General features: G+C 50.8%; 1 protein-coding gene across 11 annotated transcripts in view; it reads right to left on the bottom strand.

Moving 5' to 3' along the window:
• The window catches only part of FARS2 (phenylalanyl-tRNA synthetase 2, mitochondrial), a 305944-nt gene that overhangs the window by 279936 nt on the left and 1847 nt on the right, over positions 1-24161 (bottom strand). For 10 of the 11 annotated variants that reach the window (XM_024983442.2, XM_024983449.2, XM_059880242.1 and 7 more), the window contains 1 exon segment: positions 11873-11959. The gene's annotated coding sequence lies outside the window, so the exon portion shown is untranslated. 11 annotated transcript variants of the gene reach the window in all.

The following is a 24161-nucleotide window of genomic DNA, read 5'->3' on the forward strand; positions in this document are numbered from 1 at the left end:
GCGTTTGGTGAATCAGCATTTGCTGAGCCAGGCACAGACCAAGGGACAGAATGGACTCTAATCTCAGGCATTTTCTGCACCAGCTGGACCCTGGGACCTATCTATTAACATCCAAGCGCCTTTCTTGAGTCCTACAGAACATCTGGAAAGCACGGAGTTGGTGCATCTGAAACCTTCCCAGCTCGAGTGTACCTTCTGGGCAGCCCAGGGAGGCAGGCGGAGTGAGCCATCGGCCTCCGCTGCCCTCGAGCTTCCCCCAGCCACTCTGCCCTTCTGGTGGACACGGGGCTGCTTCCACCATGCGCAGGGCTCTGGGCTCTGGGCTCCAAGCCCTCCCGCCAGGTACCCTCTGCTCTGTCAGGGCAGGGGGCACTGAGGGTCTCTGCCCCTCCTTCCCTGCCTTCCCCTCCACCCCCTGGCCCACTCAATCCTCACCCTTCTCCGCCCCGCAACCCCCCCCCTCCCCAGGCTGGGTTCAGGGCTCAGCATCTATACCTGTCCGCACCATACACTGATTAACAATAAAGAGATGCTTCTGTATGACTTGCTGGGTTCTGGGCACATAATAAATACGTGTGAATGACTCTCCAACCAGTTACTGCCCCTGAAGGACAAGGGGCATACTCTATTCACCTTTCCAGCTCTCGCGCCATTCAAGCACACGGTAGCTGCCCCACAAATATGTTGTTTAACAAATACTTCTTACCCATGTTTCCATACCCAGATCCTAACATTCCATCAGGAGTCAAAATACTAACGACTTGGATAAATGAACTTGCACATGAATAGAGGACTGGCCCAGGGGAGGGGCTGGTCCAGTTTAAGGTGGGTTTGCAGCAGACGGCAGGTGTTCAGCCCGAAGGCCTCGCTCCCCGTCTGCGCTCCAGCTCGTGAGGAGGGCAGAGGAGCCACCGCCCTCCTGTTGGGCCTGGATCAGGCTCCTCCTGAAGCTGGGGCTCTAGCCCTTGTGTGCTCCGGGCCTGTAGGGCACAGCCCCTCGGGCTGGACAGGGCTCCGTCCAGGCTCAGCGATTCCAGCACTCTGGACAGCTCCATTTCCCTCCAGGTGCTGGGGCTGGAGTTTGGGATCAGGACCCTGTCCCGTGTGTGCAGAGGACTCGGGGGCCTGCAGACAAGCTGACTCACAAGGAGCTCTGAAGAATGCTGCCCACCGTGGCTGGTGGTCTCATCTCTCCCACGGCTGAACTGTCGAGAGACACAGGGTCTCCAACCAGAGGCACAACCTGAGCCTGGGAGGCTGCGGAGCCCGAGGTTTAGGGCACAAGCTCACGGGCCGGGGAAGGATGCAGCCGTGGGTGGGTGGGCTGAGGGCGGGGGCTTCCCGTGGACGATGCGGCCCTCCAGCGGGGCTGTCCTGTGGCCCAGGAGCCCAGGTGGTCATCGCTTGGTCAGGCTCAGGCCATCAGTGAGTCCTGGGCCGTTCCCACACGCAGCCCGTGCACAGCACTGACCCAGTCTGCCGGCCCTTGTGGTTGGGGAGGGAGGTGTCTCCACGTAAGGTTCCAGTCCCTCCTAGGGGTCCCTCATGATTTCCTCTAACAAGCCTCTCACCTGGGTCTAGGGTCTGGAAGTGATCAGGCAGGTTTCCACTCTCTATGAACACAAAGGAAAAAAAGTCAGCTATTCCGCTCAATATCTGCTCATGCAGCCCTTTGAAACCCAGTTCTCTGACCAACTAGCTGTGGCCTTGGGCAAGTAACATAACCTCTGTGAGTATGTAAACAAGGGGAATCGCTAAGATCCTTTCCCATAATGTAAGTCTTAGGTCTCTGATCCGATTGGGTTGTCGTCAGCGATTAGAAATACTGTAAAATCAACAGAGCATCGCGAGGAAAACGGACAACGCGGTTATGTGTGGCGGAACAGAGAACACAGCTGGAAGGAAAGAGGAACAAAGGCGCCCGGCCGGCCGCTGAGGGAGAATGCTGCCGAGGCCACAGTCGGCCTGCGCCACTGCCGAGGCCACAGTCAGCCGGCGCCGCTGCTGAGGCCGACGTCTGAGAGCAGGAGGCCCCGCTCCGGGCCCGAGGACGCCGCCCCCTGGTGGCCGCACACCAGGCCTGCCCGGCAGACACCAGCTGGCGGGATCTGCCCGGGCCTCCTCCTCAGCGGCCGTGGTCCAGCGGCGGGGCGAGCATCGCCCCACGACCAGGAGGAGTGTCTCCTGGGTGCCAGTCACGTCAAACAGCTTGAGGATACTGGGGTGATTCAAGGCCTCAGGCCCTGGAGGCTGGAGAAGCTCTGTGGACTGTTCATTTAACAGGAAAAGAATGAAGAAAAAACTTTTTAAGAAGAATAAGAAAAAAAATAGCAGAGGAGGAGAAAACCAACGCAAGTGCCGACTGTCCGCCTGGCGAGCTTGGCTTCTCACTGGGAGGACAGGACTGGGCCCCCGAGCTCTTCACGTCTCCCTGTCAGTCTTTTGGTCCCTTACTGAGTTGTTTCGGTGGCTTTAAAGTCTCGCTTACAGCGTTCAAACCTTCAAGAATCTACGCATGTTTCCGGCGTGTCGCTTATGACCTGTTATCTGAATGTACTATTTACTCACAGGAAAACCACTCTCAGCACAGACCCCGCTTCAGAGACGCAGCTGATCCATCGAGCCCCTCGCCCTCGATGAACCTGGGAGCAGCACGTCTGACCTCTGACAATCTCTCTGGCTGCTTCCACGAGTTATCTTTTCTCTACAAATAATGTCTAAGAGCACGTGTCAGCCAACAGAGACACGGCTCCGTCAGTCAGCTGGGGCGGCCAGCGGAGCTCTGGAGAGCCGCCGGCATCGCTTCCTGTGGGGAGGCCTCGCAGGACGACCGGCTGAGCCTCAGCAGCACACAATGCCTCCTGTCTCCCGCGACTCACTGCTGGTGCCACGTGAGGCGGCAGGAGGGAAACGACCTCCTGTAAATGAAGCAGGCTCCTGTCTGGCAGTTTTTTGTGGTCACCCACCTCTGAACATACATACACAACCAGCCCATCACGACAGTGTTGGGGATTCTGCTGCCCGCTGTTCCCCGATTCTCTGAAAACTAGTCTCCTCAGAAATCAGGCAAACAAATTCACTTCAAAATAACAGCTCCATTTCAAAATCCATACTATTGTGTTAATGCTAACATACCGTGGTGCTTTGGGAAATGTGTTTTCTGGCTGCTTATGTCATTCTTCCCTTGAAAGACGGGGGAGAGGCATTCCTTCACTGCAAATTCTTCATGTGCAGGTCTCACTATTTTTCAGATGTGGGTTCTCCTTTCCAGACTGTATTATGACCATTTCTCTTTGTTCCTTTTTCTTACTCAAGTGAATTTACCACTTCCCTCTATGATTTTGGCTTCAAAATTCATTTATTTACCCAGGTAAATCTATAGTGAATTTCATTACAGATAATTTATGACTTTAGAACCGTATTTATGGCCCCAGACCAAGACGTCACACACAGGGTTAGACTCCACAGGCAGCTCTGCAGGCTCTGCGCGCAAGGAAAGACACGGGACAGCTTCACACAAAAGGTACAGCAAAGGGCAAAGGTCAGGCGGCACCTAAGTAAAGGTGAGAGCGTCCAGCGTTCCGTGGCAGGGAGGGGTCTTAACCCTTAATAACACCGCCCGAGACCCTCAATATTAGTTGATTAAATAATATCCAGGTGGGCTATTCCTTATCCCAAAAGATTGTTCTTGAAACCCGAGCCATGTGAACTAACTTTAACCACTCCACTGGTTAACGTCCTTCAGTTCAATTCAGTTCAGTCACTCAGTCGTGTCCGACTCTTTGCGATCCCATGGACCACAGCACGCCAAGCCTCCCTGTCCATCACCGACTCCCGGAGTCCACTCAAACTCATGTCCATTGAGTTGGTGATGCCATCCAACAATCTCATCCCCTGTCGTCCCCTTCTCCTCCTGTCTTCAGTCTCTCCCAGCATCAGGGTCTTTTCCAATGAGTCAGCTCTTTGCATCAGGTGGCCAAAGTATTGGAGTTTCAGCTTCAGCATCAGTCCTTCCAATGAAATTCAGGACTGATTTCCTTTAGGATGGACTGGCTGGATCTCCTTGCAGTTCCAGGGACTCGCAAGAGTCTTCTCCAACACCACAGTTCAAAAGCATCAATTCTTCAGCGCTCAGCTTTCTGTATAGTCCAACTCTCACATCCACATGTGACTACTGGAAAAACCATAGCCTTGACGAGACGGACCTTTGCTGGCGAAGTAATGTCTCTGCTTTTTAATATGCTGTCTAGGTTGTCCTTCAGTGGCTCCTTAATACCAAAAACATTCTGTGGATAAAATCCATATGCCACGTATCATTATAAGGCTTGGAGGTGCCCAAGTTTTGCTACACACTGAGATCTGGGAAGCCTGACAACTCCCAACGCCCCAGCATACCCCATACCCATGGAGTCACAAGCCTGGCAGTGACAGTCACTCTGCAGGCACCACCACCCTCCCAACACACACACACACACTCACACTCCCCACCCCAACCCCAGAACCCTCAGATCGGGGTTAGAGGCCAGCTTCCGAGCTCTCTGGCAGCTTGCAGCTCCCCCGTTACAACACAGGAGTCCCGTGCTGGGTCTGCTCTCGCGCTTCAGTTCCCCCACGAACCCAAGGCCACGGGAACAGGGCCAACAAGGACAGACGTCACTGCCCAACACTGGCCCGCAGCACTCACAGCACCTGCAACACACTGGGCACCCGATTTCTCATTCAGGTCCAGGCCTGCTGTTGCTCAGTTGCTAAGTCACGTCCGACGCTATGACCCCATGGACCGCAGCATGCCGTTTCCTTGTTCTTCACTATCTCCCAGAGTTTGTTCAAACTCAAGTCCATCGCATCGGTGATGCCCTCCAACCACCTCATCCTCTGTCGTCCCCTTCTGCTCCTGCCCTCAATCTTCACCAGCATCAGGGTCTTTTCCAGTGAGTCTCTGCATCAGGTGGCCAAAGTATTGGAGCTTCAGCATCAGTCCTTCTGATGAATATACAGGGTTGATGGACTGGTTTGATCTCCTTGCTGCAGTCCAGGCTGGACCCCTTTAAAACTGATAAATCAACCATGGGCACTGTGCTCTTGAAAATCTTGAATGACAGCTCTTTAGGAAGAAACAGCCAAGAACAGGGAACAGGAAGGAGCCCCTCACTTCTGACCCCATCCAGGGAATAACCCAATTTTTCAAAACCCTCCTCAGTGAGCACATCCCCAGCGGCTGCAGGCATGGGCCCAGTCTTTAAGCTCCGATTTCCCTTGGCTCTCCCTGCGGGGTCACTCTAATATTCTGCACCACTGCTAATGTCTTTTCTAAGCTGGCAGCATTGTCCTCAGACATCAAACAGTTAAGTCTTCAGGTGATAAAGACATCTCCCATCTGCTGCTTCCCAGAGCTGCTACGAAGTGTGAGGGAGAAGGCACCTAAAACGCACACAAACACTCCACAGAGAAAAGCTGTGAGACTCACTACAGATTAACAGGAAGCAAAGCCCAGAAGACACGCTTCTCGGCATCGTCATACTTTAACTTCTGGGCAGACGGACACTATGAGTGAAACTGCTGCGCTTCAACTCGAAAGGCACCTCTGGCAGGACGCGGTGCCACTCACAACCTGAACCGCTTCCGGAAGGCGGTCCCCAGTTGTCTGCTCATGTCTAAATTACCTACAGGCCTTAGACTCTGTACATGTGTAAGTGTTCATTGGCAGTCAAAGAGCTTTACATGCCGAAATTTGGTTTGTGGGTGAATATGTATGTATAATGCATAAAACCCAAAAACATTCACTAGAGCCAATAATGCAAGCAAAGTTATTTCTACTAACTTGCGCCCCCAAACAAATCCACAGTGGGTAAATCGCAGGAAGCCACATTGAAGAGATCACATCAACACGGATTAAAAATGCACCACACTGACAGGAGCACGCAGTCTGCGGTGGGCGCTGGCCTCCTGTTCCTGCCAGCGGGACCCAAGCCCCGTGTCCCCATCACCAACAGACTCTAGGTTCTCACTCACCCTCCACACCCAGCCTGAGAAAGAGGCTCACGGTCTTCTTCTTAGCTGGCTAAGCCACCACGGTCCAAAGCTGACAAAGTCTCAATCTTACAGAGTTTCCCGAATCTAAAGAGGATGGCATAGAAATTGGTGGCTCTGAGTTTAACACAACAACCTACGGATAAAGAAAACTCTGTATAAGTTATTTTTCCCCTTGGTAATGTTTATCAGGGTTGCATACACGTGCACATGTTTTAATACACAGAAGTTAAAAGGGAAAGAAAGCACTCTAGTCTCAAATACAGAAAACCCTGCTGTGTTAAAAACAGTAACACTTGGGGTCAGCCAGCGCTATCTCACTGCGGGAGAAGCACGAGCCTCTCTCTGGTCCCCACGTTAACAGAACAAGCATACATCTCAGTCTGGGCCAATCAATGAAAGATTAAATTTCTGTAAAGGAAATTATACAGTAACAAGGAAAAACATATGTGATACATAAAAGAAAAAGGTAAAACTTTCATAAACAGTCTAATAAGAGCCACATACAAATTACACAGCAGAAAAGAATGAAAGGAAACTTTTTAATATTATGAGTGGTTGGCATTCAGATGGAAGGAACTTTGAATAAGTTTTCTCTCCTTTCAGTTTCTCCTTATTGTCAAAGTTTCAAGTTTCTATCATAGAAACAACTAATCCTGTCCAGACAGAGTAAAGAGGTGCTGACCTCCGCACGTCACAGCGAAACGCCCTGGGCAGGTCAGCCCCTCTCTCCTTTCTACTCTGAGCTGAGTACCCAGGTCAGCAGCTCCAGCCTGGAAGGGTGGTGCTGGTCTCCAGGGCTGTGGACACAAACCGCCCTGAGCACAGGGCTGCGGGGGGTCTGCCCAGAGGACCCCGTGCTCTCCCGGTGAGGAAGGGGTGGACACACTGAGCCAGCGCCGCAGAGCTCGGCAGTCACACCCAGGGCGCCAAAGTTACAGGCACCGACGAGAAGCTCTCCTGAAATGTAAACACCCACCAATCCCAAACCCAAGTCCCAGGAGCAGCACCACCCCGAGCCCGCCGGGTGAGCGTCGCCCCTTTCAGGGGTCCTGGGGCCGCCGAGGCCGAGCCCCTCGGCGCGCCGCTCGAGCCCCCGGGCAGCCCCCATGGGGCTGCTTCGGGAGCCTGCAGCTGACGGCACTCCTGCGCTGTGTCCTCGCGTCTCATCTGACACCTCGGGGGCTTCCTCCCAGTAAAGCCTGAGCCTCAGCATGTCAGTGACAGGGAGTGGGGGCTGGAGGGGGAGCAGAGCACCCTCCACGGGGCTTCTGCTCTCAGGCTGCGGGGTCACTGCTCCCTGACGACCTTCGGTCTCTGCTCGGCGCATGTGGACCGTGATGAGACTTTTGCAAGGATCGCAGCTGTGGCAAATGCACATTAAAATCATGTACCACAACTAACACAGACCAGGCTTCCCTTACAAAAGAAAAAAGAGCTCATATTCAAACTCAGAGACACCACGAAGCTCTAATTTGGTCCCAAACTGAGTTTTGATCCCGCTCTCTCTCTCGGCTCTCAGGACAAATCTCTCAGCCTGTACCGCTCTGGAGCCCAGTCTGACTGCTGCGTCAAGGTCACAAGCCTCACACACATATCTGCACAGCCACAAGGGAGGGGAAATGTGGGTCCACAGCAAAGAGCACCGCAAATACACATCAGGTGAAGGCACGGTGGGGGTAGACGTGGCAAAACAGGCTCCCCAAGTTCCCTGAGACAGCACAGTAAAGGGCGCTGCACTGGGAGCCAGGAGGCAGCTCGGAGCGCCCAGCTGCCGTCCACCCAGGACGCCCCTGGGCAGGACACGTGGCCTTCCCGGCTCAGCGTCCCCACCCGTCCAACGAGGAGGCCCTGGAAGCGTGCGCACACGCCTCTACGGTCTTTTCCAGCATTGCCTCTCCTAAATTTCTCAGCTCAAAATCAAGTTCCCATACCCCGGAGAGCACTCGCTGCAGGCTCTACACCCCGGACCCACAGCCTGCCTGCCGGGCTTCAGAACCTCTCCTGGAACCATGCAGACGGAGTACTAACGTCCCTCACTCATCCGTTCACTCATTCATTCACCATTCAATCAGAAGGCACAAATCCATCGCCTGCACGCAGAACGCACAGCCCTTCAGGGAAGAGACAGAAAGACAACTTCAAGAGGCCCAGCCTCTAGTTAAAGGCACTAAAGGCTTACGATCCAATGGGAAACGTGAAGAATTGAAGAAAATTGCAATGACACAGACCTAGAATAAACTGCTAACGAATCACAGGACCTTTCCCACAAAGCCTAGACGGAACCCCAAATCCTCAGCTCAGCCCTCCCCTGAAGCGCCCTTAAGGCTGTCCGGCAGTGAACCCTGCAGCAGGTCGGCTTTGCTCCTGCGCGCGTGCTCGGGCGCTGCCAGGGCCCCCCCCCCCCCGATTCCCGAAGCGCAGTGAACCCTGCAGCAGGTCGGCTTTGCTCCTGCGCGTGTGCTCGGGCGCTGCCAGGGCTCCTCCCGATTCCCGAGGCACCTCGGAGTCCGCCTTTACCCAGCCGTCAGGGGCCAATCGGAACCTCGTCGCGATGGCTAAATGCGCTTGCCAATTCCTTTGCCAGCTTTTTTAAAATTTCAAATTCCAGGGAAATAGAAAATGTATATACACTTGCTTAACTCCATGTCTGTGTGTGCACACATGCTAAGTTGCGTCAGTCGTGTACAACTCTTTGCGACCCCATAGACTGTAGCCCACCAGGCTCCTCTGTCCAAGGGATCCTCCAGGCGAGAATACTGGAGTGAGTTGCTGTGCCCTCCTCCAGGGGATCTTTCTGACCCAGGGACTGAACCTGAGTCTCCTGCGAACCCTGCATTGCAGGCAGATTCTTTACCGCTGAGCCACCGGGGAATCCAACTCCATGTCTACCACGCTCTGTATTAAACTCTGAACTACAAAACTTATACGGGAACTGGATACCGAGCATATTCCTACTAAGAACAATGCATAACGGCACTGAGGCTTAAATCAGTGCACATACAAACCAGAAGGATTTACACACACACATGAGCACACGCACACACGAGCACAAATGCGCACACACGCATCCCCACACCCCTCCTCTCCGGCCGTGAGAGGCTGCACGCCTAATCCTGGCTGGCCGTCTGGGAAACAAACGACTCTGTGATGGCACTGTAAACTGGTTCCACTCCTCTGGAAAGCAATCTGGCAGCATGTTTTAGAAGCCATAAAACTGTTCTATTCTCTGACCTAATAATACCACTAGGGACTCTATCATAAGAAACTAATTGAAAATATGGAAATAGCTACGTGCACAAAGATGTGCCTTGTGGTGTTATTAACAGCCACAAGGAGTTGGGAGCAAGGTACTTGTCAACTACAGAGTCGAGGACTCGGTGGCACGGAACCACAACAGAGTAGCATGCGACCACTAAAAGGCGACGGCGAAGCCTGCAGAGCAGGAGGAGGAAAGGCAGCTGCGAAACAACAGGCAGAGCCGTGTAAAATCACGGGAGGAAGACCGATACTACTGCTTTAGGACAGCAAAAGGGGGTTTTCTCCTATTTCTTGGCTTTCCGTGATCTATCTCTGATGCTTCCGTCGTTCAAAGATAATCTTTCTAATAATGAACGCAGGCCTTGACCGTGAGGACAAGGGAATAAGCCCACGTCAGCGAGCCTGGCTGCCCCCTTCCACAGGGGGAGGGCCGGGGCACTCGGCGTCCCGGGGGCAGGGCTGCGCAGCGCGGCCCAGGAGAGCCCCCCGCAGCCCTCGCGCACCTGTCAGCGACGAGGGAAATACGAGCGGCGCCCATCTGCTAAGCCCAGTTGATCCCCTGCATTACGAGCACCACGAGGCCAAGGACTCCCCAGGTACGCCATGTGCACTGCCAGCCTAGTTATCTGTTCACCGGATTTATAGGGGGTCACACGGGGCTCTTCGATCATTTACTGAAAGGAAGCAAGCTCCAATTTTCACATCTGGAGCAAAGAGGAATGACTGCGCCCAGAAATGCATCATCATAACAGTGGGAGCGGGAGAGACCACCTGTCACCTCTGCTGAGGCAGAGAACGGGCACCGCCGTGCGGCCACACAGGCACCTATGAAGCCCACCAGAGCCTTCAGCTTGGGGGTGAAACCACCTGTCACCTCTCCTGAGGCAGAGAACGGGCACCGCAGTGCAGCCACAGGGGTGCCTACGAAGCCCACCAGAGCCTTCACCTCGGGGGAAAAACCACCTGTCACCTCTGCTGAGGCAGAGAACAGGCACCGCCGTGCGGCCACACAGGCGCCTATGAAGCCCACCAGAGCCTTCAGCTTGGGGGGTGAAACTGCCCTCGGATGCAGTGACCCGGAGCCGGCAGAGAAATCTGGGCCAGCACATCCCTGCCCTTCCTCTGCATTCCCGAACTCCAGGCTCCGCAGAGGGAGCGAGACGAGCGCCTACGGCCACCGGCGCCAAGTCAGGAACAGAGAGACGGCTTCCGTGAGGAGTGAACACCACCTTTCAACACAGAAGAGAGTCCCGCGGGTGAGAGGGAGCCCTGCTAACAAGGACGCCGGAGAAGACAGTTCTGTAGCTTTTGAGATGAGAAAAATCTTAACTAGAGCCCAAAGAATGAGGTGCTCAAGAGAAAGGACAGCAACACCTCCACACCTGGGCCGCACCATTGGGAACCACCTGTGACGCTCTTTAAAAGCCCCCATGACCAGCGCGCACACCGGGCCAGCTACCGGAAGATCACTGGAGGCGGACTGCGGTGCGGGCCACGGCTGGGAGCCGCCAGATTCGGGACGATTCTGCAGACACCGTCCAGAGCACAGTCGGTTTGAGTGTGACTGTGGGCCACTTCCACCAGCTACGATGATGGACCAGCCACTCACACCCGGCCTGGGAGGGGCTCGTGGCCACGCACACACAGCTCCCCACAACACATGCACCATTCAAACGCAGCACAGGAGAGGTTACCCACCCAGAGGACCTGCCTGGAAGAGTGGGGTGCAAAATCCCTCGGTCGGCGTTTCCAGGGGGCACCTCCCCGGCAGCACCGTGGGGGTCTGTGAGCCCAGGCTGCGTCGGGAGCTGGCCCTTGGCCCCCGCTGGGCCAGCATCCCCCAGGGAACGAGCTTGTTTCAGGACGCCACCAGGCCCCGCACAACCTAGTGTGTGAGGGACGACGCAGATGTCCTTAGCAAATCACACACAGGATCAAAGAAACAGGTACACTTCCAAGCTGCTGCTCCTGTACTGATAAAGATGGAAAGTTCACTTTATCTGAGTTTTTTTTTTAAAGTCCTCACTGTTTACCACTGATCCATTCCAAGTCCCCCTCCCCCCGTTTAAATTCAGCTTCAGATCAGAATTCAGCTTAGATAGTTCTATTTAGTTTTATTGGAAAGCAAACTTTTGGCAGGGGTAGGAAGAGCAGAGATATATACAAAACTTCGGCAGGATCAATTTGCATTTATTCAAAGCATTTACAGGCAAAATTTGACCCAAGAATTTAAATAAAATCAAACATACTGCATACATCCTGAAAGATAGTTTAAATAAGAGAACATTTTACAGCATAAATTTAGAAAGGCAGGGAAAAAAACATACAGAGATATTAAATCTAAGATGTTTAACAACATGAGCTGTGACGGCAGACGGCCTGGGTTTGAACCCATGCACAATGCCCTGAACCACGTTTCAGAGCCTCTGCACCTCGACTGGTGTTTGCGTCAGAGGTTCTAAGGGCAGACCATCAGACCATCAGGCTCAGATCCGGGTCTGCATGTGAGCGGTGTGAGCACACGTAACCTCCCCGCGCCCGCCCCCTCACCCCCGTGACCTGGAGCAAGAAATGGACCTACCTCAGATCTGGAGAAACCAGAACCCTCGCGCACAGCTGATGGGAATGGACAGCGGTGCAGCTGCTGTGGCAAACAGTCTGGCGGTCCCTAAAAATATCAAACACAGAGTTACCACAGGGTCCAGCAATTCAACATCTGGGACAATGCCCCAAAGAGCTGTGAGCAGACAGAGGGACAGATATTTGGACACCCGTGATCACAGCAGTATGTTCACAACAGCCAAAACGGGGCCACGGCCCAAGGGCCCGTCAACACAGCCATGGACAGAATGCAGTGCACACCCACGGTGAAGTATTACTCACCCTTAAAAAGGAAGGGGACTCTGACACGCTCTGACATGGATGAACCTTGAAGATAACTATGCCAAGTGAAATAAGCCAGTTATGAAAAGACAAAACACTGCTTGACTTCATGTATATGAGTATGCACAGAAACAGAGAGAACGGCGGTTGCTAGGGGCTGTGGAGGAGGGTTGGGGAATTAGGAGTTCAGTGAGGACGGAGGTGAGTACTACACGTAATATGCCAGCAAATCTGGAAAACTCAGGACTGGAAAAGGTCACTCTTCATTCCAATCCCAAAGAAAGGCAATGCCAAACACTGTTCAAACTACCGCACAATTGTACTAATCTCACATGCTGGCAAGGTAATGCTCAAAATTCTTCAAGCAAGGCTTCAACAGTACATGAACTGAGGACACCGAGATGCTCAAGCTGGATTTAGAAAAGGCAGAGGAACCAGAGATCAAATCACCAGCATCTGTTGAATCATAGAAAAAGCAAGAGAATTCCAGAAAAACATCTATTTCTGCTGCACTGACTACACTAAAACCTTTGGCTGTGTGGATCACAACAAACTGGAAAATTCTTAAAGGGATGAGAATACCAGGACACCTTACCTGCCTCCTGAGCCATCTGTATGCAGGTCAAGAAGCAACAGTTAGAACCAGACATGGAACAACGAACCGGTTCCAAATTGGAAAAGGAGTACGTCAAGGCTGTATACTCTCACCATTATTTAACTTCTATGGGAGTACATCCTGAGAAATGCAGGGCTGGATGAAGCACAAGCTAGAATCAAGACTGCCGGGAGAAATATCAATAACCTCAGATATGCAGATGACACCACCCTTATGGCAGAAAGCGAAGAGGAACCAAAAAGCCTCTTGATGAAAGTGAAAGAGGAGAGGGAAAAAGCTGGCTTAAAACTCAACATTCAAAAAACGAAGATCATGGCATCTGGTCCCATCACTTCATGGAAATAGATGGGGAAACAAAGGAAACAGTGACAGACTATTTTTCTGGGCTCCAAAATCACTGCAGATGGTGACTGCAGCCATGAAATTAGAAGACGCTTGCTCCTTGGAAGAAAAGTTATGACCAACCTAGACAGCATATTCAAAAGCAGAGACATTACTTTGCCAGCAAAGGTCCGTCTAGTCAAGGCTATGGTTTTTCCAGTTGTCATGTATGGATGCGAGAGTTGGACTATAAAGAAAACTGAGCACTGAAGAATTGATGCTTTTGAACTGTGGTGTTGGAGAAGACTCTTGAGAGTCCCTTGGACTGCAAGGAGATCCAACCAGTCTATCGTAAAGGAAATCAGTCCTGAATATTCATTGGAAGGACTGATGCTGAAGCTAAAACTCCAATACTTTGGCCACCAGATGCGAAGAACTGACTCAATGAAGACCCTGATGCTGGGAAAGATTGAGGGCAGAAGGGGGTGACATAGGATGAGATGGTTGGATGGCATCACCAACTCGATGGACATGAGTTTGAGCAAACTTCGGAATTGGTGATGGACAGGGAAGCCTGGCGTTCTGCAGCCCACGGGGTCGCAAAGAGTCAGACGTGACTGAGCAACTGAACCGAACTGAACTGAGATTCAGTTTGGGGAGATGAAAAAGTTCTGAGTTGGATGGTGGTGAAGGTTTACCCAAAATGTGACTGTACTTACTTAGTGCCACTGAATTGCACGTTTAAAAATGTTTAAGATGGTGATTTTTGTCTTATAAACTTTATCATAATTTAAAAAAGAAAATGAACAAGATCGACTAGCTGCTAACTGACGGATCTGCTGTGAGGACTGGCCATCCATGAAGCGTTTACAGCACCGGGCACAGGGCGGTCCTCCATGAATACGAGCTGCTGCTGAGTCGCTTCAGTCGTGTCCAACTCCACAGACGGCAGCCCACCAGGCTCCTCTGTCCCTGGGATTCTCCAGGCAAGAACACTGGAGTGGGCTGCCATTTCCTCCTCCAAATACAAGCTTCTCTCTTCCTTTCCTGTCTCTGGAGCACCCCCTTCAGGCCCCACTTCGGGTTCTGCAGAAACAGATGCTCAGTGACTAGACTCTGACTCCCCGCCCCCAGAGCTGTACACCTTGTGCGGTGGGGCAGCTCCAGCCCTGGGCTGCCTTCCAGGGCAGATGCTCTGGTATTGGGACAAACCCACTGCATCAAATGAAGATGAAGAAACCACCTAATTTCTGCAGTCTTCACACACAGAGCTGAGAGACCACATTTAAAAAAAAAAAAAAATGATTTTGTCTATTTCCTAAATTGTTTGTGAATAATTTTGCCTCAAAAATAGGTTCACAGGCTAATGCTATCACACAGGTCTGATAGTGAAGAAGAGAAAAAAAGTTGCCCTGATATTCATAAAAATTCTTTCTCCTTTAATCATAATCAAGACTATTTTACTTTGCTTCATCATTTAAAAGTCACTTCATTATGAAAACGTTCAAGCATATACAAAGGTAGAGACCTAACTGCTGCTGCTGCTACGTCGCTTCAGTCGTGTCCGACTCTGTGCGGCCCCACAGACGGCAGCCCACCAGGCTCCCCCGTCCCTGGGATTCTCCAGGCAAGAACACTGGAGTGGGTTGCCATTTCCTTCTCCAATGCATGAGAGTGAAAAGTGAAAGTGAGGTCGCTCAGTCGTGTCCGACTCTTCGCGACCCCATGGACTGCAGTCTACCAGGCTCCTCCGTCCATGGGATTCTCCAGGCAAGAACACTGGAGTGAGGTGCCATTTCCTTCTCCAATGCATGAAACTGAAAAGTGAAAGTGAAGTCGTGTCCGACTCTTAGTGACCCCATGGACTGCAGCCTACCAGGCTCCTCCACCATGGCGGAGGAGCCTGGTAGGCTGCAGTCCATGAGGTCGCGAAGAGTCCTAACTAGCCCCTGTGTATCCCACTTAATAGCCAACTTTAACCTCTCTGACTACCTAAGACTCAACATCCTCCCGCAAAAGGCTGGAAAAAGAACACCAGGATGGTTACATTGAAGCAATGTTCATTTCTAACAATCCTTATTTTCATCATTACTACTTTACTCTTAGTTCTTTTTTGGTATCTTCTCACCTGCTTTCCTTCTTTTTCTTTGAAACTACAAATAATTGCAATACTTACCAGGCCAGGGTTATTGTGAGGATATAACCAACATGAAAGTGCAGAGCTTGATGTCTGACACGTGAGACACTCCTGAGAAATTTTACTTCACACACACACACACACCCTCCCTCCTCTGCTCTCCATCTTCTCCTTCTGACACACCAGTCCTGCTCCCCCTGCCCCTCTGCTAAGCCAGGGATCCCAAACACAAATGCTTGACCAAAAATGCCTAACTCACCTAGAAGACCCCAAATATAAAGACAAATCCAGAAAGTGGATAAACTGAGATGACAAATGCATTTAACATTTAGGGTTGGGGCTCAGCGACAGGAACCTCTTGAGGTTCATTAGTGCTCAGACTCTCGGTCGTGTCCAGCTCTTTGCAATCCCATGGCCTGTAGCCCTCCAGGCTCCTCTGTCCATGGGATTCCCCAGGCAAGAATACTGGGGTGGGTAGCCATTTCCCCCTCCAGGGGATCTTCCAGAGCCAGGGATTGAACCCACATCTCTTACATCTCCTGCATTGGCAGGTGGGTTCCTTACCACTGCACCACTGGAAAAGAGCAACATTTAGCGTACTAGCCACTAAAGTAAAAATTAAAAACATGCCCTGTCCAGTGACTGTATGTTATTTACCAGAAAAAGCAGGCTAAACACAACACTGCAAAACAGCATGAACAAGGATTCCCATGCAGGTCGTGTCTGTGTGTGTGCTTATATTTTAAACATTAAACCCTTTTTTGATGATCCAAGAAGTTTTATATGCTGATGAAATTCATTCCTTGCAGTACTTTTTGCCAGTGGCAAACCTGCCACCTCTAATTTGTTTTAAAAGGAATTCTAATCACCCGATCAATCATACTCTTGACCTTCGGCCTTCGCGGTCACCCCGCTGTGGTCGAAGCTGGCTGTAAAAGTCCGCGTTCTAACAGTGCTGTCGTCCTCAGGCTCCAAATCGCCCAGGACACGAATGCCATCTGCCCCAACCCTCCGGCAGAGGCAAAAGTGGCACCTGAAGCTTCTAATTCGTCTTCTACTGAGATTCTTTCAGTAAGACTGAATGTCTAAGATAGTATTAAGTAATAACTTTTCCTCCACTGGGGTTTAAAGACTTATAAATCATCCGAGTCTTTACACAGTGAAATCCGGTCTCTTCATTACAAAATTCAACAGGTCATTTTTGCTTTTAAATAACTTTTCTTTCTGCAGAGACATAGTGACCGAGTAATAATCCTTCCAGACACCCCCTCCCCTCTAAGCACACACTCAGTCTGAGCTGCACGGGCGGCCACCATCTGGCTGTGAAGAGGTGTCCGCGTCTTCCCCCTGCCCTCCTCGTCCCCACCAGGCTCCCTGGGTGGCATGCGGCAGGGCACACCCGTGACGCAGCCGGGACCACCAGGGAAACATGAGGGGTGACCGCAAACAGACACGGGCACGTCGAGTGGAGCAGCGGGCTTGGGGTGGGGTGAAGGATGTGATCATTTTAGACCCGCTATTGCAGGGGCTGGCGGGACAAGCAGATGGACACGTGCAGTGATGTTCACCTCGGTGGCTAAGTCACAAGGCAAAGGAGCAGGTTAAGGGGGGTGGCCTGGGGCAGGGCGGGGTGGTGGGGCGTGGAGAGCCCACCCGTGGAAGGAGGAGAGCTCAGCTCTGAGCATCGAAGCTAAGACAGGGGAGCAGCACTTCAAGGAGGCAACTGCAAACTGGTCGCGTGTGAAACACCACAGCTAAACTGCAGGGGCTAAATGAGGGGTCAGGTAACTTAATCACGACAAAGTTCTCCATCTTCCAGAAGCTGTTTCAGTGATGAATAAGATGCACTTAAAACGATATGCAAATGCTATCCCAAATGAAAGGCACACAAACAGAAAGCGCTGAGGAACAGGATACCGAGGCCACGGTGGGGTGGTGGGGGCTGCCGAGCACAGAATCAGGCTGGGAGGCCCAGCCCACTCGCTGACCCCCGGCTCAGTGGAGAAGAGCCAAGTGACCGGCCCCCAGATGCTCTGAAGGCACCTGCAGAAACACGACACTCCCTCTTCATGAAGACAAGCTCTTAAAATAGGAACAGATAACGACTGTGTTAATAAGACCCCAATATATCCACCCAAACTCTGGGATCGTGATGTGAGAAACCCTGAAAGAAGGCCAGAAAGTCCAACTTCCGAGTAGAGAAATGGCAATCAGAGAGTGCCACCAAGTGCCCCGAAAGGAATCGGAAATGCCTCTGAAAGCTATAGAACAATGTGCAAACTCAGAGAAATGCAAATTAAAACGCAATTAGATTTTTGAAAATCTACAGACTGGGGAAGAGCGTGTTGATACCATATTACAAGGGTCTAAGAAACGGGCATTAACAGTAAAACATCTATAGAGGAAAAGTCTGACAACATATTGACATTTAAAAGGCACATATTTAATTCAACAATTCCACCTGCAGTATATTAAAGACTCCCTTCTTGCACAGGCACAACACGAGGCATGAACAAGCATACTCACTAAACGATCTTGATGGCACACGATGTGGGTTACAACCTGGGGACCTGAGACCACTCCCGGCCTCCCCCCACCCCTTCAGTCCGTCGGCAAGGCCTCGGAACTGTCTCTACAGGGTCGCCGCCATCCAGCCCGCCTGCCCACCCTCACAAGCCACACAACCCTCAGCATCCTCCCAGGGCAACTGAACAGGCTTTAGAGCCTTCCGCTCGGAACAGTCGCCTCCTCTCATGCACCGTATGTGCTGTGCCCAGATCTGGGCATTCCAGGCGGTGCTGGTGCTAAAGAACCCGCCTGCCAATGCCAGAGATGTGAGACATGGGTTCAGTCCCTGAGTCAGATCCCCTGGAGAAGGAAATGGCAACCCACTCCAGTATTCTCGCAGGAGAATCCCATGGACAGAGGAGCCTGGTAGGTTATGGTCTATAGGATCACAAAGAGTCAGACCAAGCGACTAAAAAGTATCTGGTGAGGGACACGCTTCCCTTCAAATCCCCCAGATTCCTGGTGCTCACTAGGGGACTAAACGCCATCCTGACCCCGTCAATTCAGATGTGTCCAGTGGTCACAGTGATGTTATACTAAGGTGCGTTAGTCACTCGGTCGTGTCCAGCTTTGTGGATCCCATGGACACAAAGGCTCCTCTGTCCATGGGATTCTCCAGGCCAGAATACTGGAGTGGGTTGTCATTCCCTCCTCCAGGGGATCTTCCTGACCCAGGGATCGAACCCAGGTCTCCTGCATTGTAGGTAAATTCTTACTTAGCATTATACTAAGGTGGGAGGTATTAAAAATACTAAGTGACTGTTTTTGGTTCTTTTTGCCTTTCTCAGTGGAGACTGGTAAAAAGTTTGGAATCCCAAGCACATGAAAACATATTCAGGGAAGTCCATCTTACCATCTGTCACTAAAAAGTCATTCTCTAGAGTTACTGTTTTCTCAAATGAGCAAGATGATCTTTCTCGAGGTGAGCATGTTAAGGTTAGTGATGGCTGGGGGCAGGGACTAAAGCAGATAATTTCGGGTCCTTAATGAGAAGTGTCTGCCATTTCCCAAGGTAAGGCAATTATGCATTAGGTAGGCCAAGGTTATCTTAAACGAGGTGATTCCTGGAGACACGTAGATATTAGTATTACATATTAGTTTGGACAATAATTTATGGAAAAGAATTTTAAAACTCATCAAATTCATAGAAATAAAAGTAAAACAGTTGTTCCCAGGGGCCAAGGGGAGAGGAGAGGGGGCAGTCAGGGTTCAACAGGGTCTGGGAAGATGAAAAGTTCTAGCAACAGGATGGCAGTGATGGTGAACGCACTAACGCCACTGAGGCGCACACGTTAAAATGGCTAAGATGTTGCCCTTTACTACATCGATATATAAACACAATTTTTCAAAATCCACCATGAAAATGAATTTTAAATATTTTATTTTTAATAAGTAAAAGATGCAACTACTAATTCTTTTTATTTCTCATATCAAGACCTAAGACAATATAGACAAAGCATCAATATAGACAATACAGACAAAAGTGTAATATAGACAAATAAATCAATAGAGACAAAGTGTAAATCTTATGGCTCTAATGCAGTAATTATTACAGTTTATCTTGATAATTCTTTTTCTAACCCTAGTGTCACTTGGAAAATACTAACATATAAAATTTAATCTGCTAATTCTCCTTCTTCTTTTTAAACCCACTCCTCACTTAAAAAGCTTTCGGCCTTCAAGGTCAGGTGCATGCCATGTAGTCAGAAAGCAATTCTTACGTAAGTAGCAGCTGACGGTGGTTAGCCGCAGAAGGCTGGAATGCAGAGAACTCAGCCCTTGTGCCTGAAGGATCCTCCCACAAACTAAAGCCCAGAAGGGCTCCGGACTATGGATAAAATGCAATTAAAATATTAAAAATTTAAAAAAATAAAGAATGGGCGGAAAGTGCAACGACAATCCTAAGTCATGGAAGGCCATTGAGGACACAGAATCTTCTTCTGCTTCTCAAGCAGACCATAAAACACGCCTGTCATGCACTGTAAAACGAGCTGCACTCGCACTGCCAGGAGCAGACCTTCTCAAAGGCTGTGAGATTACCTGTGCTCAACGGGTTTGTAGTCAATGGTAATGTTTTTCAAGGTTAGAAGCTAATAAAATCACATCCTCTAGACTGAGGTGTCCAATATAGTAGCAGCTAATCTATATACAGCTTCGTAAACACCAGGGTTTCCCCGGTGCCTCAGACAGTAAAGAATCCTCCTGCAATGCAGGAGACCCGGGTTCAGTCCCTGGGTCGGGAAGATCCCCTGGAGAAGGAAATGGCAACCCCCTCCAGTATTCTCACCTGGGAAATCCCACGGACAGAGGAGGCTGGCGGGCTACAGTCCATGGGGTCACAAAGAGTCCGACACAACTTCAACTAACTAACACTTCCATGTAAAAACTAAAGTTAAAAATTCAGCTCCTTAGTTGCAAGAGTCACATTTCCAGTGCTCAAAAGCCACATGGGGGTGGCGGCTGTCACAGTGGACGAGGCAGACAGAAACACTTCCATCTTCCCTGAACGTGTCCTGGACAAGAGCTGCGCTGGCACTAAGGGCCATTTCCCGAAGCACCCACAGCAGCTTCCGTCCACTCACCTTACACACGTGTGCTCAACTCCACCTATGCGACAGGCCCGGCGCCAGCTGTCCGGCATGGCAGTGAGTAAAACCAACAATTGAAGTAGGAGAAAAAGAGAAACCCCAAGATACAAATGGAGACACTATTTTTAGTTATAGGTAAGCAGGCGGGGAGGGCTGGCTGCAGAAGTCACCTTTAAGCCAAGATTAGAAAGATAAGACATTTAAGTAGACAGTTTCCAAACAGAGGGGCTGAAGAACCCATGTGCTCAGCTGGGAGGGGGCCTGCATATTCCAGCAGCTGATTCTCCTGCTTCTGCAGCCGTCTCATCAGACCTGAAACACCAAGCAGAGCAGGAACTGACACCCAATCTATTCTGGGGGAGTCGGACAGCGGTCCAGATAGAATCCTCAGCCCTTCCTTGTCCTCCAAACCACCCACCTTTCTGCCATTTCATTTCCGGAAGGACAGACTTCTGAGTGGGCAGAAGCAATGAACTTTGTTACTTCTTAGCAGGGAAGGGGCTAAGTGAGGCTCCTGAGCGACCCTGCGCCCTAACGGGCTGTGTCCACATGGGCACTGGAGACACCTCCATCCCAGGCTGAGCAGCTTCCACGTGGCGGAGCTGTCAGCGTTCCCGCTGGGGGCCGACCGCTCACCCTGACCTCGAGCTGCAAGACCCAGCTACCAGGATGACCCTCACTGGGTGGGTGATCTTTCCCCGGCGGCGGGCACCTCCGCCGGGTCACTGCCCCGCAGACAGCACACTGCTGGGGGGCTGCACACACCCTCCAGGCCTTTGAACATCTCTGCCCACAACTCAGTGGCCCGATCACACACCGTGTCATTCTCCCAGCTTCACTTCCTTCTCTTCCTTCACAACCAAGCGGCCGTGCCTCTCACGGTCCCGGCATCGTCACAGGGGCTCCCAGGCCTGCAGGACGCTCGCCCGGGGCCTCTACACAGAGCCCTCTGGGGAGCCCGTGGCATCTGGAGAGCAGCGTCTGGCCTGCCCTGGTCCAGCCACCCACCAGGAAGCCCCTTCCCACCCCAGTCATGCTGGGAACAGAAGAACAGAACCTCCACTGCTGGGATGAGCTGCAAGGCTGAGACTGGGGGGAAGGCTGCCTTCTCACACCGAAGTCAGTCAAATGTGGACGTTATGCTTATCCCGTCAGGCTTTGATTTTTCCGTCTTAATGAAGAAAAGGCCAGTAACAGAACTAAGTAAACAGAAAGCCCCAGGGGGGTGGACGGTTACGGAGACCGAGTTGGGGAGGCCTGTCCACACAGGCCCTGACACCCACCGGAAGGGGCGTTTCTACCCAAACATGTGTCAGTAGTTAAAACTGGGTTTCTTTCAAAGTATGCCATTAACCTTTTGGATAAAACTTGGTAAAAAAAAAAAAAAAAAAAACTTCATTTTCCTTTATTTTGCAGAAAGCATAAGCTTCTGGTGTTAGAATATTACGTGAATGCAACACAAAAAACGAAACACACAAAAAACCTATGCGCCCGTCAGACCTGGTTCACTCTCAGCAACCACAACCCCTGCACACCGTTTCTCCAGAAAACCAGAACACAGCATCTCAGCTCAGACACCTCGGACCAGGGGGCTGATAAGCTACACACAGTCACCGCTTAGTTCTGGAGGCTGGAAGCCCAGGACCCTGGCTGCCCGAAGATTTGGAGCCAGGTAAGAGCACACGTCGGAGAAGGCAATGGCAAGCCACTCCAGTGCTCCTGCCTGGAGAATCCCATGGACGGAGGAGCCTGGAAGGCTGCAGTCCATGGGGTTGCTAAGAGTCGGATACGACTGAGCAACTTCACTTTCACTTTTCACTTTCACGCACTGGAGAAGGAAATGGCAACCCACTCCAGTGTTCCTGCCTGGAGAATCCCAGGGATGGGGAAGCCTGGTGGGCTGCCGTCTATGGGGTCGCACAGAGTCGGACACAACTGAAGCGACTTAGCAGCAGCAGCAAGAGCACACTTCCTGGATCACAGACTGTGTCCTCACACAGCAGGCGGGGCCGGGGGGCTCCCTGTGGTCCCTTTTATAAGGACACGCATCTCATCCTGGGGCTCCACTCCCATGACCTAAGCACCTCCCCAAGGCCCACCTCCCAACACAGCACATGGGGGTGAGGATCTCAACATATTATTGGAGCTGCAAGGTGATGGAGAATGGGTGGGGGACTACCGCTGACAGGGATGGAACCGGATCATTATACAGGGAGCTGCAGAAGTCCCAGTAGGGGATTATAGAGAGGGAAGCCAGGGGAACTTTGGGAGACCACTGTAAGCTAATGATAGGGCAAGCAAGCCTATCATAACATCTAGAACAAAGCAGGCCTGCTTAACTACAGAGTGTGACATATGCCCCAGGTCATTAAGTGAAAGGAAAAATGTTACCACCCTTCTGCTGATTTGAATAAGTGCTATGACCTTCCTAGTATGACCTCACAGTCAGAGATGCTCCAGCCCTACGTGAAGGAGGAACTCAACACGTGGTCTTCTCCCCTCCTCAACTGTCCTTGGATTATAAAAATGCAGCCCCCTCGCCCGGCCCTTGCATCTCTCACGAGAAGCCTGTATTAATAAATCTACTGCTTGCCTGTCACTTCCCCTCTCCCTGAATTCCTTTTGCACTGAGACACAAAGAACCTGGGCATCAGTAAGTCCAGACATCAGGTGAATGATTACAATTAAAAGGCCGTGGGTTAGAGTCCCAGCGTGAGCTGCAGAGTTTCACAACCGTTCAGCTTATGGCACAAACTCATGAGAAGACGTTCCTGGTCTTGGCACAGTCCCTAGAGGTAGGGAGGGTACAGCTCATCTCCCTTCTGCTTTGGACTGAAGAGAGGAGGTAAGCAGGGAAAGGCGATCAGGTCACAGATCACACACCCGGCGCAGAGTCTGGCTAACCTTTGACCTTCCAGACTTATGGTCATTACTGCACCCATTTAGGGATCTACTGTCACAGTTGAAAATGGGTCAAAAATCAATGGCTGCTTACTTGAAGTTAACTACACAGAAAATCTAACTTTAGAGAAAGTCTTCTTGAAGAGTTAGGCTTCTCGTACAAACAGAGTAAGATGTAAGACACTACAGAAGTCACCTACTCTGCTCGGCTTCCTTATTCTGTGGGGCAATCCACAGTGGGCTGGGCACAAGGACAAGCCTTAAAGTGAGGGTGAAAACTGATGTGATACTGGGATTTTGTGGAAAAAAACTTACATAATGCTGCACACAGGGAAAACACCAGTGCTCTTCCAAGTTATGAATAAATTACAAAATATAAAGATGTAATTTTTAAAAGTCCAAAAACATTGTTCAAATCTTAAACACATTCACTTCTAAACATGGCATTTCTGATAATCTGCCATTACAAAAAAAAACCAAATTTTAGCTTCGGTACTGCCAGCACCCTTTACATCCCGGACAAGTTATTTGGGAAATCATCTGACTTTAAGAACAAATGTTTAAAGCACTGGGGAGTTGGTGGTCCTTAACTTCAGCAAGGTTCACTGCACCTTTCTTGCTTCTGATCCAATACCTTTCTGGCAAATTAAAAAAAAAAAAAAAAACACTTGCTGTATCTAAAAAGTACCTACAGCCACTCTCTTGGATTTTATTAGTCTTTTAAAGCAATGATAGTCAACATAATAGCAAATCATTTAAAATAAAATTATAAACTATTTTTTGTGAAACTGGGAAGTTCTCACTTCCCTCAGTTAACTCCTTATACTAATAGGTGACTAGACTACCCAAACTAAAC

Source organism: Bos taurus, chromosome 23, assembly GCF_002263795.3.
Source record: "Bos taurus isolate L1 Dominette 01449 registration number 42190680 breed Hereford chromosome 23, ARS-UCD2.0, whole genome shotgun sequence".
Classification (NCBI taxonomy): domain Eukaryota; kingdom Metazoa; phylum Chordata; class Mammalia; order Artiodactyla; family Bovidae; genus Bos; species Bos taurus.